The sequence below is a fragment of the Pseudophryne corroboree genome, chromosome 5 (genome assembly GCF_028390025.1).
Source record: "Pseudophryne corroboree isolate aPseCor3 chromosome 5, aPseCor3.hap2, whole genome shotgun sequence".
Lineage (NCBI taxonomy): Eukaryota > Metazoa > Chordata > Amphibia > Anura > Myobatrachidae > Pseudophryne > Pseudophryne corroboree.
Window position 1 is genome coordinate 86,701,634 of NC_086448.1, and position 12,342 is coordinate 86,713,975.

At 45.3% G+C, this 12,342-nt stretch overlaps 1 non-coding gene across 1 annotated transcript; it reads left to right on the forward strand.

Moving 5' to 3' along the window:
* The first annotated feature begins 1,379 nt into the window (after window positions 1–1,379).
* LOC134931354 (U8 small nucleolar RNA) lies at window positions 1,380–1,513 on the forward strand. Its single transcript, XR_010179108.1, has one exon. It is a non-coding gene; the product is annotated as a U8 small nucleolar RNA (small nucleolar RNA).
* Window positions 1,514–12,342: the final 10,829 nt, after the last annotated feature.

Sequence of the window (12,342 nt, forward strand, 5' to 3'; positions counted from 1 at the left end):
AAGCACGCTAGGGGAGACAGGGAGGCAGGTTGATTCCCTGTCGGCATCCACGGGTATGCCTGGCTAAAAGTATGTTTTCCTCAGACCCCTTGGGGTTCCCGGATTATTATTATTATTATTTTGCCCGTTTACTATTCTGTACTGTCGACATTTACTCGAGTTTCTGTCGGCCGTAAAGTTCCCAGGGCACGTCAGTACATGGTCATACACATTCACAACACATTACTGTAACTAGGGACCTGACGGGTCTTGATAATCCACTTGCGTATAGGTTGTGTCTATATGTGTATAGTTGTAGATATAACTTTATATATGCAGGATTACGATGTGGGTGTTGTATTGTGTATTATATTTATGTATATCCATGAATGCTGAAATAGTGGTATTCTTATCATGTGCTGACCGCTCTGTTGATTAAGCTCTAGATTGGACAGGACGAGTTGGTTTCGATCCTCTCAAGGAGTCCGAATATTAGTCTCTTCACAACGCGGAGAGAAAATTATGGCAGTCAACTCCTGGTCGACGCGGAGTCCTGTTACAAAGGATCATACACAGGCAGCTAAGTGAAATTTTAATTCTATATTTTGACCGTAGTTGCACTGTATACCGTTGAGGGAGTGTGGTGTGCGGGTAGACATCCGACAAAAATGATCCTACCCACGGTGGGTAGGCTCGTCTATGTTATTCTACTGTATAATAATACAACAGGCTACCACGGGACAACAGGTGGTATGACCAGAAAGATGTTTCCGGGAGAGACTGGTGGCAGGTACACGGCTCTTTGGTGTGGCCTATGGTCAGTCAATCTCGGCGGATACACTGGTAAGTCTAACTTTGGGGGTTAGTCTCCTTCCCAACGGTTGGTGATGCATTCCTTGGTGGGATGCAGTAATTTTCACCAGTTCGATGACACAGACAGTTGGAGGTGAAACGGTAAGAGTTCTGCAGCCCTGTTAGGTTCGCAGAAGTGGATGTCGTTTCTGTTTCTTACACATCCACCACTTGTCGCTGAGTCTATCGGGCTGGTCCTCACTCCGGTGAGCACTCGTTTACTAATTTTCACTTGGTCCAGGAATAGAACAAGACCTGTGGGTTTCTATAGAATCCAAAGGGGGACATTCTGAGTTACGATTGTTCCCCTTACTGTTTTCTAGGGGATCTTGCTGTTCCAATCTGGAAGCAAAGATAATACGCGACGCCATACAGAGGGACGTCAGCATCAGGATATTGTCTAGTTGTCCCAGTAGAAAAGTGTGGTTTCTCTCTGACTATTCTTCGACACATGGATTGGCTCTTGTTTCCAACGACACAGATGTCGGAGGTGAGGGTCAGAGTAGATAATGACCGATTAAGGTCGGTGTTTTCCGGAGCATAGAGGATCATCAGTGAGGTTGTTCCTTACCTGTTCTTCCTTATGGAGAAACAGACATGATGACTGGGGGAGGCTGAGTATGTTATTATACAGATCCCTTGCACCATCCTGACTGACAACCGGGGTGTGTGTTATTCTGATACCATCACTCACTGATGATTATATCTGAAGATCCAGAGGTGGATCAGCTTTGCTGTGACACTTCCTCATTGTGTTCCATCACTAGAATAGTTGGGTGCGTCCGTTTAATTAATAAGATATATGGATGCGACTTAATAGGAGTTTTTTTTCGGTGAGCAGGTCTAATACCAGAGTGGTTTTCATGGGACCAGTTGGAAATGTGGTCAGGGTCTCACCTGTGCATGCACCGTAATATATTCAAAACGGCCAGGCCATCGCTCCTGTGGTGTCAGATTGATTCTTTCCTTCTAAAAGAATGGAGGTTAGGAATCCAGGTTTAGATCCTGGGGTCTGTGCATACAAATCTCCGAAGCAGGGGAGCAATTCTTTGCAAGGGACGTAGTCTCAGAGGGTGTGGTCAAGCTGGAAAACTTGCCTGCTGTACGCTTGCTTGAATTATGAGCTATTTTAGAGGAACAATGGCGTAAGTAACCCGTTAGGACGGAACTGGGAAGAAGCGGAATGATAGACGATGCACAGTTTGCATTTGAGTGGGAAATCTGGTAAACGCTATATAAGCAGTCTTCGGTCCAGAAATAGATTTCCTCTGCGGACACAATATCCAAAAAAACCCAAAAAAACCTGTCCTCATCTAGACGAGTTCCCATACGGGACAAGTCTTTGTAGAGTGTCGTATTTGGACAGTTTGGAGTCTCTCCTCATGGGGAGGCCTCGAGGCGATTGTTCCAGGGTAAGAGACACTCAAGATATACCAGTAGATATTCTCGTGAGACCATTGGTATTTTTAGTCGGTCTAGATGGCCTCTCCGCTTTCACTTTCTGACAGTGGTAAGCGTACGCTGATCTAAGGTTCTGATGATCCTCCTAAGATATGGGCTAGCCGGCAAGGGTTGGCTATCCAAATTTTTCATGGTTTACTTATAAAAAAATTAATGCCCTCTGCCTTTATGTAAGGTACTGTTAAAGACGAACGGTTATTGCCAGTGAAGTCGTTTCTTCAACATTTTTAGGCTACGAAAGACCTGACGGCACAACGTTACCACCGTTGTTGGAGTAATTATGTGTCTCGGTGTGTATCCAGGAAGTTTTCTATGGAGGACTTTCAGCTAACGTGTGTTTAGCCATACAGGCCGTTGTTGTGGAAACCCTAATAAGTTCCTTTACGAAGTTTCTCTCTGGGAAAATGGTCAGACTAGTGACTTTGACGTCCGCAAGGCGGGTGTCGGAAGTGGGGTTTTTGCCTCACAAGAGCCTCATTGATCTTTCAGGAGGTTGAAGAGGAATTGAGTACCCGGTTGGTACTTCTACTAAGAGTGGTTTCTGGGTTTCACAGAACTAGGCCTATGTTGTGGCCGGGAGTTACTAAGGCGTTTTGCTGGTTAAAATTCCCTTGCTTTTGCCTGGGTTTTGAGTAGGTATGTCATTAGTTGGGCTCAGTTCGGAGAAACAGAGGCCCTGTGTATCTGGTATGTTCCCATCTTGATTTGGGTGACTGCTTTATACGGTCACTTACATGCTGACTCTGTGATGAAGTTTGGCATGTTCGTCGGTCGACTGCGTTGCCGACACCAAAGACGGTGGAGGTTTCTTCCTTTGAGAAGAAGAGTTTTTTCTTGGGCGGATGCCCGAGGGAGTCTCGGCGGTTCAACTTGGCCGAGTGGATTATTGGTCGGGATCAAACGTGGTTTGCTATGCTCTATAAGTTTGATACCCTGATTTTTGGGGACCTTTTGTTTGCTCATTCGGTGCTGCAGAGTAGTCCGCACTCTCCCGCCCGTTTTGGAGCTTTGGTATAAACCCCATGGTCCTTTTGGAGTCCCCAGCATCCTCTAGGACGTATGAGAAAATAGGATTTTGGTACCTACCGGTAAATCCTTTTCTCTTAGTCCGTAGAGGATGCTGGGCGCCCGTCCCAGTGCGTATTGTGTCTGCAGTTATTGTTTTTAGTTACACCCTGGTGGTGGGTCTTTTTTGGTCAGGCAGTTGTTACTGTTGTTCATGCCATGGCATGCGGGGTCTTATTTTCCCTTATGAGGACACACGATTTGTGTTACATATTTTCTCAGCATGAGGTTGTGTTTGGTTCATACCGTTGCCTGGTATTCTAATGAACGCCAAGTTCTACGGTGTGTTTGAGGTGTGAGCTGGTTTGACACTCACTGTGTTTATAACTATAAATTCTTTCCTCGAAATGTCCATCTCTTCTGGGCACAGTTTTCTAACTGAGGTCTGGAGGAGGGGCATAGAGGGAGGAGCCAGTTCACACCCAGTTTTAAGTCTTTATAGTGTGCCCAAGCTCCTGCGGATCCGTCTATACCCCATGGTCCTTTTGGAGTCCCCAGCATCCTCTACGGACTAAGAGAAAAGGATTTACCGGTAGGTACCAAAATCCTATTTTATATATATATATATATATATATATATATACAAAAAATGTCTTCCACTCCGCGCTCAACCCACCAGCAGCAATATGGAGAAAGTCCCTGTTAGTGAACTTTCAAAGAATAACATAAACAAAAACAATAACCAATTGCGCTTGGTATAACTTTAAAACACTCAGATTTTAGTATTTCCAGTAGCTGCTCTTCCACGGTGTGGATTCTTATAACTGGTATCACCTGCAAATATACCCTCACACCAGAGAACACACCCGAACAAAAAGAAGGCCAGAATGGCCTAAATTAGATATGATACCAATTTGTTTTTATTAAAAAACATATAGAATTCCATAAATTCATATGAACATTTTTTTACAGATAAAAGGTTATATACATTCATATAAACATTCTTAAAAGAAACACATCCAGATACAGTCAATAAGTTTTCTGTTCAAGCCTTTAAAGAACACCCTCACCCTTATAGGTGTATATTCTGTAGGGTGTATTAATGAACTAGATAAGAGACCGTAACGGATTCGACCCAACGCGTTTCGTCAGAACAACTTCATCAGGGGTTTCTGTATGGTATCACTAAAACATAAAACGGGTGATTGGATGATCCTTTAAAATTTCTAGGATAGTTTTTATATACACACATATATGCATATACACATAGGGAAGGAAAATGGAGGAGAAAATGGAGAAGGAAATATATACATACCAAAAAAAGGAACAAAGGCCTTCATGGATATGAAACATCCATAGCCCATATATATAGGACCAACTTTTAATAGAGATGGATAATTCACCCAGGATGGTTGTAGGATGGTAAAACCTATGGATATTATTAATTGGTTAGAAGACCATAATTTTAATATTCGGACATATTTTTACTGGGTGCTATCAGGTGTGGTGTCTTATCATATAATTTTATACATACCATGCATAAACACATACGCCTTTAAGGGTATTCAGCTAGTTAATGAACCTGATTGCAGACTCTTCAGCTTTTATGCAGGGTCTGTTAAATTTGAACCCTAAAGAATATTTAACAACATTTCAGCTACATATACTTTAAAGTGCAATTATATCACAAACTCCAAAAAGTGAATAATAAACGCTGTGTTTTTGTTCGGGTGTGTTCTCTGGTGTGAGGGTATACTTGCAGGTGATACCAGTTATAAGAATCCATATATGAGAAACACCTCTGGCAATTGTAGACTTACTGTGCTCTCAATTTGCCTCTAGCTCCAACATGAGGTAGTACTCATACACCTCTTAGGTGTAATACTTCTCTGCAATGGAAGATAAATTGATTACAAATGCTATTAAGCCATGCATTATCCAGCATTGGGCTAGGGAACTAGACTTCTAACTGACCCCCCTTCCTAATCCCCAACATACAGACATCCACTACGGAGAAACACCTTTTTCATATGTACTAACCCCCGGCTGCTGGGTTTTCGACGCTGGCGGTATCGGCATCTTTTTATACCGACACCCTATAGAAGCCTATAGGCTTCTTACTGCATCCCGCCACTATCACCACTCTACGCCACCCCACACCGCTCACGCCGACCCTCCCGGCATACATGTGTGCAGGCATCCCATGGTTCCGGAACTTAAACTCCTCCTCCCCCAGCAATACAGCTGGACGTCCTTCCGGCTGCAGGGAGGGGGAGCCCGGGACTGACTGCTGGCATCACCTTTTTGGGGCTGGGAGGTGACAAAGACCCCTGGGAGTTGACAGAGACCCCCCGCATGCCAACAATGTATTTTAATACATCCTGCCAAGAGTCTGTATAGGAAACTCTAAGATCAAATCTATCAACTCCCGTCTTTTATTTAGAACACAACTATTTTGACCTTTCTTAACTGACTTACTTTTAGCTGGTGTCAGGGCTTTCTAAATTATGAGTACTTTACACACAAGCCCGGACATAGCCCAGTACCTGTGCATAGGGCGCCACCATTCCCCGTAAAAGCCCACGATCCAAGTCTCTCTTTTAAAAGAACAGGTGTGTCAATAGAGCATGATACACCTGGAGGCGGCACATGAGGACATCATACATGGAGGGCTTCCATAACTGTGTGCGGATACATGAAATATCATCCTTGTAGGCCTGGAAGAGGAGAAGGAATAAGCAGAAGACTACGTTTAGCTAAAGAGCAAGGAGGATCCACCAGGGGAATTCAACAAAGAAAATGTCTCTTTTTCTTAATCACTATCATGTGCAGGCAATCTCACTAACCATACTGCATGCCGGCAATCTCACTAACCATACTGCATGCCGGCAATCTCACTAACCATACTGCATGCTGGCAATCTCACTAACCATACAGAATGCCGGCAATCTCACTAATCACACAATTTACCAGCAACCTCACTAAAGGTGGGTACACACTATTAGATATATCTCCAGATCAATTGATCTTCAGATATATCTATGTACGGATCGGGCAGTGTGCTGTGCATACACACTGCCCGATCCGTCGGGGGACTGAAGTCATGAACTGGGCGGGCAGACAGGCGCCCACCCAGTTCACCTGTCAATCACCGCCGGCCGCCGCAGCATGTGTACGGGTAGTCGGACGACCGCCCCATACACACACAGCGACGCGCCAATATATCGGTAGATATATTGGCCGTCGGCTGAGCTGCATGGCTGACGCGATACGTCTGTGAACGACGGAGTTCACAGACGTATCGCATGTACACACTGGTCGACGGTCCCGCGATGTATCGGCCGTTCAAGAGAACGGCCGATACATCGACCAATGTGTACGGACCTTAAGGGGCATATTTTTCAACATCCGCATCTCACATGCAGATGGGATGTGATAAAAGCTCAGACCATAGGCTAAAATCTGCTCACTTTGTATATTACTGTATTTATGATGGCCGCCTGTTGCCCATTACTGGTATATGGTGCCTGCTATTCAGGACTACATAGAGGTCACACTAATCCTCTGAGATGACACGCTGCTGGAGGGGGTGTGGCCAGCACATGATGCACCTAGCCATCTGTGGAGGGTTGTAGTCAGCCACAGAAGGTGTGACTTGTGCCTAACAATTGCTACTCTACCTCCATCCCCGCCTGCACTGCTGTGTGCACAAGTCTTGTCATCTCTTGCATTGCCATGCAAGACAGGAACTGTCTGTTATATATATATATATATATATATATATATATATATATATTGTGACAAGAACACTGGGATAGTGTTTGAGGGCAGGTATGTTTGTCCCAGGTTCTTGTCTTACATGTTTTAGAAAATGAAAACTTCTAGGAAAAATGCTTTTGTTTTGTCAGAACCTTTTCAGTTTGCTGTAAAAGCTGGGTAAAGGCCCTGAGAGAGAGATAAGGCGAGTTCTAGACATTGGGCCCAGTTCGGGTCTTTGGCCTCACAGAGGGCTAATCAGGGTTTCAGCTGTGTAAGAGTGTTATAGGGCTGCTAGCCTGATTAGTGTGTGCAGACTGCCTGGGAAGGCTGCAGGAGCTGTGTAAGAGAAACACACTTTCTGATACAAGTGAGCTACACAGTATTTACTGGAGAACTCTGTGTTTTTGTTTAGTGACAGTTAGGAATATCTTGTGTTTAGTTAGTGCCGGACAGGCAAGGTATTTTCTTTTGGTGTTTGTTTTATTTTCTGTTTCAATAAAACTGGCCGGGGCCAGTTGTACCAGAAACTGGACTTGTGTTGTTCCTCAGCTGCTGCGTGCTGCCATATTCCCCAGGAAGAGGCGCCTTGCACCCCTACAGTGTTACAACTTGGTGGAGAATGCGAGCATGCCGTTCTGCGCATAAGTGAAAGCAGCAGCTTTGTGAGGCCTGCAGAAAACGGTGGTTTATGCAGATACAGCCCAGTGTGATGTTACAGAGACTTGCCCTGAGGGTTTGATATATGTCCTGGGTGAAAGCAGCTACAAAGCCGCCTGAAAAATCTGTCGACATGGAGGATCTGCTAAAAGCCTTGCTGCAAGCTACAGCGGCTCAGCAGGAGGCCAACAGACAGCAGCAGGTGGCTATGGAGGAAAATAGAAGACAGCAGCAGGTGGCAATGGAGGAAAACAGGAGACAGCAGCAGGTGGCTATTGACGAACTTTACAGGCAACAGCGTCAGGACAGGGAGGCTTTAACAGAAGTGGTGCAGAGCCTTGCAGCCCGGATTGGAGATGTAGCCGTCAGTGCTCCGACCAGCTCTAGTTCTATACGGGCCAGTCACTTCCTGCAGAAAATGACAGAGGCTGATGATATGAAGGCCTACCTGACCACGTTTGAAAGGACTGCCGAGTGTGAGAACTGGCCGAAAGCGCAGTGGGCCAGTCTGCTGGCACCTTTTTTGTCAGGTGAGCCCCAAAAAGCATACTTTGATTTAAGCCCTGCTGAGGCTCGGGACTATGATAAACTAAAGACTGAGATCCTGACCCGCCTGGGAGTCACGCTGTCAGTACGAGCACAACGGGTGCACCGTTGGGTGTACGCCATGGAGAAGCCTCCGCGCTCCCAGATGCACGACCTTATTCAGCTAACAAAAAATGGCTACAGCCAGAGACATTAACTGGTCCCCAGATGGTTGAAAGAGTCGTCATGGACCGCTACTTAAGATCTTTGCCCATGGTCCTGCGCAAGTGGGTGAGCCATGGAAACCCGGGTACTGCTGACCAATTAGTGGACATGGTAGAGCGGTATTTGGCAGCAGAGGAACTACTGATGACCACCCAGCAACCCATAGATCCTCGACAGCGCCCTTCAGTAAAGACTGGTAAGACTGTTCCGTGGGAAAACGTTGCTGGGCGGTTAAGAGAACGCAAGGCTGTAGAGACTGTAAACACTGGCCCTGGAGACAGGCCAATTGGGCTAGAACGGTCTATGTTGCCCAAACGGGTTGATAATCGTGTGGTTAAATGTTTTAGATGTGGTATGCCAGGTCATGTTATTGCCAATTACCCAGTCATGCAAGAACCCATGCAATGTGATGCTGCCTTTGAATGTCGCAGAATGTCTTTCTTTGCTAGGTTAGCCTGTACTGTGGTACCTTCACCTGAGCTGGAAAAACAAATGTGTGATGTGTTCTTAGAGGGTAACCGGGTAGAGGCCTTGCTAGATTCAGGAAGTTTAGTTACCCTCGTGAAAACTGGGTTAGTGAACCCCTTAAAGGTCCAGCAAATACCTATTGGGGTAACTTGCATACATGGGGATACCCAGTATTATGTCACTGCTGAAGTGAATATAGAAACTTGTTGTGGGTCAGCAATGGTTAAAGTAGGACTGGTCCCCACCTTGGTGCATAAGGCCATAATAGGGAGGGATTTTCCTAATTTCTGGAAACTGTGGGAATCACGTTTATCAACAGATGTGAGAAGTGAAGAGCCAGTTGGTAATGCCGGTGATTGTATGGATGTACGTGTGTCTTCTGAACTTTCTGACCCTTTGCCTTTTGCCAGTTTGGCTGGGGAAGTGACAGATGGGGAGTCCAGTGAGGACCCTCTTGCTGGGAACAGAGACATAGTGGTTAGAAACGAAAGCGTGCCTGACCTGGAGGTAAAAAAGGATCTGTTTGCATCTGAACAGTTAAAGGATCCTACCTTGATAAAGGCTAGAGAGAATGTTAAAATTGTTAATGGGGAGCCTGTGGTACCAGGTGACAGGGTTACGTATCCCCACATGGCCATCTGTAATGAGCTCTTGTACCACATTGTCAAAAAGGGTGAGGATGCGGTTGAACAGCTGGTAGTACCCTAGCCTTATCGGAGAACGGTACTAGATTTAGCTCATAGTCACGTTACAGCAGGACATTTAGGGGCAGAAAAAAACACTGAAAGAGTTTTACAAAGGTTCTTTTGGCCAGGGGTTTATAAAGAAGTGTCTGAATATTGTTCTTCCTGTCCTGAATGCCAGTATCATGCCCCTAGACCCCATTTCAGGAGCCCACTAGTTCCCATGCCTATTATAGAGGTCCCGTTTGACAGAATAGCCATGGATCTCGTGGGGCCCTTGTTAAAGTCCGCTCGGGCCATCAGTATATCCTGGTAATAATGGACTATGCCACTCGATATCCTGAGGCTGTCCCTTTACGCACTATCACAATCAAGGCGATAGCTAGGGAGCTGGTGCAGGTTTTTAGTAGAGTGGGAATACCAAAAGAAATTTTGACTGACCAAGGTACTCCATTTATGTCAAGGGTCATGAAAGAATTGTGCAAATTATTTAAGGTCACTCACCTCAGGACGTCCATTTACCATCCCGAAACTGATGGGTTGGTGGAAAGGTTTAATAAAACATTAAAAAGTATGTTAAAAAAGGTGGTTGATAAAGATGGGAAAAACTGGCATTGTTTGTTTCCCTACTTGTTAATGGCCGTCAGAGAAGTTCCTCAGTCCTCTACGGGGTTTTCTCCATTTGATTTGTTGTATGGTAGACACCCCAGAGGGCTGTTGGACGTTGCCAAAGAGACGTGGGAAGGACAGCCCACTCCTTATAGAAGCGTTATTGAACATGTAACACAAATGCAGGATAGGATTGCAGCCGTGGTACCTATTGTCAGAGAGCACATGGAACAGGCCCAAAGTGCTCAACAGAGGGTATATAACCGGAGTGCCAAGGTACGGGAATTTGCTCCTGGAGATAGAGTTCTTGTTTTGGTACCCACTGTGGAAAGCAAGTTCCTAGCTAAATGGCAGGGTCCATTTGAGATTAGGGAAAAAGTGAATGAGGTTAATTACAAAGTATACCAGCCGGGAAAGAGAAAACCCGAACAAATTTATCATGTTAACTTAATCAAACCCTGGAAAGATAGGTTGTCTCTGTCAGCGGAGCCTTGCCCTTCGTTGTCTTCACCTTGGTTGCTTCCCGCAGTGAAGGTGTCAGAGACATTATCAGCTGATCAGAAAAATCAGGTTAAAGAATTTCTCATCCAAAATAGGGAAATATTTTCAGAGCTGCCTGGCCGAACGACCATATTAAAACATGACATTGTCACAGAACCAGGGGTCAGGGTCCATTTAAAGCCATATAGGATTCTGGAAGCTCAGCGAGAAGCTGTTTCTAAAGAAGTTAAAACCATGTTAGAACTTGGAGTCATAGAGGAATCTAACAGTGAGTGGTCCAGTCCCATAGTTCTCATCCCGAAGCCCGACGGTAGCATACGCTTCTGTAATGACTTTCGTAAGTTAAATGAGGTGTCCAAGTTTGACGCATACCCCATGCCCCGTGTGGATGAGCTTATAGAAAGGCTGGGAACAGCCAGGTTTCTCACCACGTTGGACCTGACCAAAGGTTACTGGCAAATACCTTTATCTGATGGCGCAAAAGAAAAAACAGCCTTTTCGGTTCCGGAGGGGCTGTACCAGTATAAGATGTTACCCTTTGGGTTGCATGGGGCTCCAGCAACGTTTCAACGGGCGTAGGATAAAATTTTGAGACCCCATAGAAAATATGCAGCTGCCTATTTGGATAATGTAGTAATTCACAGTGCAGACTGGGGGTCCCATTTGGTTAAAGTACAAGCAGTACTGGACTCAATCAGAGAGGCAGGGTTAACAGCTAACCCTAAGAAGTGCTGCCTCGCAATGGATGAGGTCAAATACTTGGGCTTCACCATAGGCAGAGGTCTGATTAGGCCCCAATTGAATAAAATTGATGCTATTCAAAACTGGCCTCGTCCAGTGAATAAAAAACAGGTAAGGGCTTTTTTGGGAATAACTGGGTACTATAGACGGTTTACTCACAATTTTGCGACCACGGCAGTGCCGTTGTCAGACCTTACCAAAGGGAAGCAGTCAAATATGGTGAAATGGAACCCTGATGCAGAAAAAGCGTTCCAAGCGTTAAAAGTGGCTTTGTGTTCACAACCGGTATTGATAACACCAGATTTTTCAAAAGAATTTGTGGTACAGACAGATGCCTCAGAGGTAGGGATAGGGGCTGTGCTGTCCCAAACCAGAGATGGGGACGAACACCCTATCATTTATTTGAGTAGGAAACTCAATGAGCATGAAAAAAGGTATGCCATTGTGGAAAAGGAGGCTTTGGCCATTAAGTGGGCACTAGATACCTTGAGATATTACCTCTTGGGTAGACAATTCAGACTAGTGACAGACCATGCCCCTTTAAAATGGATGTATGTAAATAGAGGCAAGAATGCTCGTGTAACTAGATGGTTTCTAGCGTTGCAGGACTTTAAGTTTACTGTCGAACATAGACCGGGAACACAATTGGCCAACACAGATGCATTGTCTCGCATCTTCTGTTTGGGGGCTACAAGTGTTCCGGCCCCTAGGTCGAAACAGGGGAGGGGGATATGTGACAAGAACACTGGGATAGTGTTTGAGGGCAGGTATGTTTGTCCCAGGTTCTTGTCTTACATGTTTTAGAAAATGAAAACTTCTAGGAAAAATGCTTTTGTTTTGTCAGAACCTTTTCAGTTTGCTGTAAAAGCTGGGTAAA